Source organism: Bos mutus, chromosome 9, assembly GCF_027580195.1.
Source record: "Bos mutus isolate GX-2022 chromosome 9, NWIPB_WYAK_1.1, whole genome shotgun sequence".
In the NCBI taxonomy this organism is placed as follows: Eukaryota; Metazoa; Chordata; class Mammalia; order Artiodactyla; family Bovidae; genus Bos; species Bos mutus.
The window spans coordinates 22,163,277-22,169,276 of record NC_091625.1 but is presented as its reverse complement, the minus strand read 5'-3'; the positions used below and the strand labels follow the sequence as shown (position 1 = coordinate 22,169,276).

Genomic DNA, 6,000 nt, shown 5'->3' with positions numbered 1-6,000 from the left:
CAGTACTGTATTCCTTGTGTCTGTACAACTTCAATGGTAGCACAATACATTCTGATTATGAAGGATAGAACAATTAACATGAGAAAAATCGCATTTATGGAGTTTATTGGAAATGGTGTGGTTTAAACATCTCTGCAATGCTCTGTCTTGGTCTCATCTCAAGCTCCATTCCTGATGCATGGACTATTTTCCTACTTCTCTGCCTCTAAATCACTGTAATCTTCTAAAGCCATCTTTAGATTTCTTGCTTTAAGCCTAATTTAATTTTAAAAAATTGTTTCTTTTTTGGCCATACCATATGGGATCTGGGTTCTTAGTTTTCTCACTAGGAATTGAAACCAGTCCCTTGGCAGAGAAAACATGGAGTCCTAACCACTGGACCACCAGGGAATTTCCTAACCCTACTTTGGAGATTCCAGTCAACTATTTTTCTAAACTTCCATTTTTTTTTAACTTAATGAAGTAACTTTAATTATTGCAAATAAAAATGACAAATTCAAAATGATAGAAATTAACAATCACCAATAACCCACCACACAGATAATAATTGCTACTAGTATAGTTCTCTCTCTTCTTTCTTCTATGTGTCAGCATAAAGAGAGTTTTTTTTTTAATGGCTAATTTTGATCTCTTCCTTCACTAACCTCATCTCCAATGCATTTTTCATTTCATTTTCCTAATCATTGCAGTATTCCATCCTGCAAATTACCAGTATCTTTGAAGACATCTAATCTTCCAGGGAAATGGGGAGCAATCTCACATCCCTTGGCTTGCAGTGTTCTTTTTTTCCTGCTTCATCTTTTTATTATCTACTCATTCTTCCAATCTTAGTTCAAGTGTCACTTCTTTGGGATCTTCAATTTATCATAATAATATTTGCAGTTTTTGTACAAGTTGCAAACAATTCTTATGTGTGGGATTATCTGGGTCTATGTAAGTGTTTTGTTCACTAATTGGATCCCTATTGTTTACAAGTGCCTGACACTGGCTATTGTTAAAATGAATGGAATAATTGCAATGGAACTAGAATAATTTCACTGCTAAGGAAATACTTATTTATAAAAAGTAACGTCTACCATTTAGGAAGTGTTATTGTGTTCCAGGCACTCTGCTAAGTGCAATATGTCTCTATATAATTACATTTTAACAATGGTAATTGCATTGTTGCTCCTATTTTACAAATGAGGAAATAGAGGCTTCTAAAAAGCCAATTAATTTGCCCAGAGACTGATAAAATATTTGATCTTTGGTCAGTGCATTTATTTACATTATTTTTCTTGCCATTGCTAGCTTTTTTGTGCATGAATATAAAAGTCATCATACATAGCTTATTTTCAAAATCACTTCAATGTTTACATTATAAACTAGTTTTTGTTACCTGTCAAAGAAGGGCACCTAGAATAAGGGGCAAAGAGACAGAACAGAGCTAGTTATTCTCTTCACGAACCAGATGGATGTCTTTAGGCTTCCACAAGGCAGGCTCCTGAATGAGTTCAGCTGAATGGGCCGTCCCAAAGAAGACATTTAGTCCAACTCTGTCGTTTTACAGATGAAAGAGACTAAATGGCTTGTATAACTGACCACGTGGCAGAGCCGCACAGCTACCTCCTGACTTCGAGTTGTTTGTTCTGAGTCACCCAGCCCTCCCCGAACAAACATTGAACGGGCGCCTACTGTATTAGGCATTCCCAGGCAGGGTGTTTCTTTTTCGCTACCCTAGTATCGATTATTGGCTGCTTGCTTTTCCTCCCTCATTTTTCAGGCGACCATTTTAAAAAACAGCCCTTCCGTGCGGAGTTAAAGGGGGGCAAAAAGGATAGAGCCAGCCTGGCGTCAGGCAGAGTGGCGTGAGCTGGCGACTGGCGGGCCCCGGGTCGGCGGCTGGACCCGCAGAGCGAGGATCCAAGAAGTCCTTGACGCCTTCTGACCCAGGGAGTGACCCCCGCCCCGATCATCTGGGTGTGGGAGGGGCGATGCTGTCTCTCTGCCAGACCGCGCCCTGAGCTTTTCAGTGACCCCACTGGTAGGGCGTTGGGGAGGAAACTCAGGTGGCAGATGCCTACGCCTTTGATTTCTGTTGCGTGGTGACCAAGGCATCCGTCCAGGTTCCCAAAGTTCAGTCTCTACACCAGGGTTTATCGTGAACTGCTAAGTCTCCGGCTGTGGGGGCTAACAGGATTTCTCCTTGGGCGACAGCTGACGCGAGGCGGACATTTCCACCATCCCCCGTTGGTTTGAGTCCCCGACCGCGGCCTTCCCCAACCCCGCCGTCTCCCTCCGCACACCCCCACCCGCCAGCGCTGGCAGTCCCAAGGCCGGCGGGGTCAAGTTCCTTTAGGGCGCCAGGGAAAGGCCACAGTTTTGGTGCTGCCACGCGAGGCCTTCTGAGCAGACACTAGCCAATCCTCAAGAGGCATACATGAGCCCCAGCCAATCAGCGCCCGTCTTATTCCTAGGTCCCGCCCGCGCCGGCCTTTCCTCCCAGACCCACTTCCCACCCCTCTGCCAGGCGCCTGTAGACGCGGCTGTAGCTGCAGCCGCCTCCAGAGCTGACCCGGGCCTGGGGATCGGCCTCCACTGGCGCCCTTCACTTTCTTCTGCTGCCTTCACTGAGGATGAGTCCCTGCGCTGCCGTGCGCCCACCCCGCGGAGACCACTGGCGCATTTTCATCTAGCGACTGGTGAGGGAGGCTTCGGCCGCGACGGGACGGTGTGATCTTCCCGCAGGGTGCGGGGGACAGCGGGCAGGGGACTCCGGGCGCCGAGGCCGCCGGGCTCCGCGCGAGGCGGCGCGAGGCCGGCGGTGTGGCCCGGGTCCCAGCGGCCACCTCCCCGCCTCCTCTCTGAGCTAATGAATGGTGTGTGCGGGCAGCGCGCTACGTTGCGGTTCTCCTGCCACGCCTTCCAGCGACGTCGCGCTGCTCGTTTCTGGTGGTTGTCTCGTGTCACTGTCCCTTGAGCCTGAATGTGAAGCCATTCTTCGAGGCGTCCATATCCCTCAGCCCCTTCGTCGCGTCACAGAAGTTTTCGTTCACTCTGGGGATGCTAACGATGAAGTGCAGAGTGAATCGACTGTTCTGTGAAAGGGACCCGTTCTTTTCTTGGGGGATGGAGGAGACAGGATAGAGGCCTTCTGTTCTTGTATCATGTTGCGGATTTCTAAAAAAAAAAAAGTTTTAGTTCAGTAGCGAAATAAGTAACCCAGGATATCCGTGATTCCGTATTTCCAGCGTAGGTAATAAAACGTAAAGGGTGTTCACCAGACAGGTCAGGAAGTAGAAATTGATGTGACACCTTTTTTTACCCCCCATGCATGGAAGGTAGTGGGTTTGAAAGTCAAAATTTATCAGAATTGATAAAAGAACCAGTGATGCTATGCCCGTGATGTCCAAATTCACATCCTGCCATAGATCCCTGACCTTTTCACTGTCCCCCCCTTTTTTTTTTAAAAAGAAAACTTTTTAATTTTTATGTATTTATTTGGCTGCACCTGGTCTTAGTTGGGGCATCTGGTATCTAGCTCCCTGACCAGGGATGAAACCTGTACTCCCCGCACTGGGAGCCCAGCGTCCTAGCTACTGGACCACCAGGGAAGTTCCTGCCCTTTCTAATTTGAATTCCTTGATTTTTATGGATTTTAGAAACTGATATAGGGCAGAAAGAGCTGCTTTCTAAAAATAATTGTATTATAGATACTTGGAGAAAGTACAGATATTTAGTCAAAGCAGCTTATTTCAAGGAATTTTAAAAAATGGCTCTTCTATTATTTAAATTTATTTTTTTTAAAACTTGTGTCCACGGCTTTCAGTATCCTAAATTATACATTATGCTTCAAGATCATAAAGTTCAATAGACCATATTACGTAAGGAGCTCAGTGTTACTTGGTTAATTATTATAAATGATTTCGAAGTTAGCTTATTATTATTATTTTTAATCTTTTGGTTGTGTCCTGTGTCATGTGGGATCTTAGTTCCCCAACTAGGACCAGGGATCAAACCTGTACCCCCTGCAGTGGAGCACAGAATCTTAACCACTGGAGGGACCCCTAAGGAAATCCCTTTATTATCATTAATAGGGTGGTAATTCTTTGCCACCTCCAGAGATGTGCTTGCCCCCTAAAATTTGGGGAATTGTTCAATTGTGAAACTGGGTTTTGTGCTAATAAAATGTTGAATTTTTTCTCTTGTACCCAGAGAATAATTTAGAAAACATTAGAATGAAATACAGTATTGATAAAGGTAAATTATTTCCTAAAGTAGTATGTCTCAACGTTTTAAAATTAGGTGAAATATTTTCAGGGCTTACAGAAGGAATTTAAAATTTTAAACATTCTTTGATTATAAGTCACTATAATTTGTAACTTTGTAACAGTTAACATAGATACAAGTCTTTAGGGAAGATATTTTGATTTTAGAGAGCTCTTCAAAAAAAAATAAACCTACTGGTTGAATACATATTATAATATTGTGAGAAATATAAGTTAGTATCGCATTCCCTTCCCTCCCTTCAGGAACTTAAAATTTTTGTAGGCAAGGTCTCCACTCATAAGGCAAGTTGTTTTCATTTTACAGATGAAGAAATTTGGATTAGGGAGATTAAGCTACTTGAACAGGGTTTTAGATGGTAGGAATCCAATTCTTTTTTTTTTTTTAAGTGAAACATTAGGCAGAAAAGAGTTGTGCTCTCATGCTAGTTTGAATTACTTTTTAGGAGCCTTTTCTTCCAGGTTTCATTTGGCCAGTCATTTTGATTTGCCTGGTTCTGAGTCTGTATTCAGTATAGCTTAGGAACTTCCCATGTGTGCCCGCTCATCTCTTAGCCAAGATGGATTCTAGTGCAGAGGCTTATGGGTAGTTGACATCACTTACTGTGAGGTGATGCCTCCTCCCTTTTTGACCTCTAAGGAGCCTTTCATGTGTAGTCTGCAAGGTCTCCTTGACTTTGAATGAGGAGTAAGTGGTCTTTTATCTCTTACCTGGGCAAGGCCCAGACTCTTCCATCGTCCTGCTTTTATGGAGTTTCTGTCCACAGGGGAGAAACTGTTCAGTTCAGCTCAGTTCAGTCAATCAGTTGTGTCCGACTCTTTGTGACCCCATGAACCGCAGCACGCCAGGCCTCCCTCAGTTCAGTTCAGTTCAGTCGTTCAGTCGTGTCCGACTCTTTGCGACCCCATGAATCGCAGCACGCCAGGCCTCCCTGTCCATCACCAACTCCCGGAGTTCACCCAGACTCACGTCCATCAAGTCAGTGATGCCATCCAGCCATCTCATCCTCTGTCATCCCCTTCTCCTCCTGCCCCCAATCCCTCCCAGCATCAGAGTCTTTTCCAATGAGTCAACTCTTCGCATGAGGTGGCCAAAGTACTGGAGTTTCAGCTTTAGCATCATTCCTTCCAAAGAAATCCCAGGGCTGATCTCCTTCAGAATGGACTGGTTGGATCTCCTTGCAGTCCAAGGGACTCTCAAGAGTCTTCTCCAACACCACAGTTCAAAAGCATCAGTTCTTCGGCGCTCAGCCTTCTTCACAGTCCAATTCTCACATCCATACATGACCACAGGAAAAACCATAGCCTTGACTAGACGAACCTTTGTTGGCAAAGTAATGTCTCTGCTTTTGAATATGCTATCTAGGTTGGTCATAACTTTCCTTCCAAGGAGTAAGCGTCTTTTAATTTCATAGCTGCAGTCACCATCTGCAGTGATTTTGGAGCCCCAAAAAATAATGTCTGACACTGTTTCCACGGTTTCCCCATCTATTTCCCATGAAGTGATGGGTCCAGATGCCATGATCTTCATTTTCTGAATGTTGAGCTTTAAGCCAACTTTTTCACTCTCCTCTTTCACTTTCATCAAGAGGCTTTTTAGTTCCTCTTCACTTTCTGCCATAAGGGTGGTGTCATCTGCATATCTGAGGTTATTGATATTTCTCCTGGCCTCCCTGTCCATCACCAACTCCCGGAGTCCACCCAAACCCATGTCCATTGAGTCGGTGATGCCATC

General features: G+C 44.6%; 1 protein-coding gene across 1 annotated transcript in view; it reads left to right on the top strand.

Annotated features, from left to right (window-relative positions):
- Positions 1–2,485: 2,485 nt before the first annotated feature.
- The window catches only part of IBTK (inhibitor of Bruton tyrosine kinase), a 94,304-nt gene continuing 90,789 nt past the window's right edge, over positions 2,486–6,000 (top strand). Inside the window, 1 exon segment of the mRNA XM_070376240.1 lies at positions 2,486–2,681. The gene's annotated coding sequence lies outside the window, so the exon portion shown is untranslated.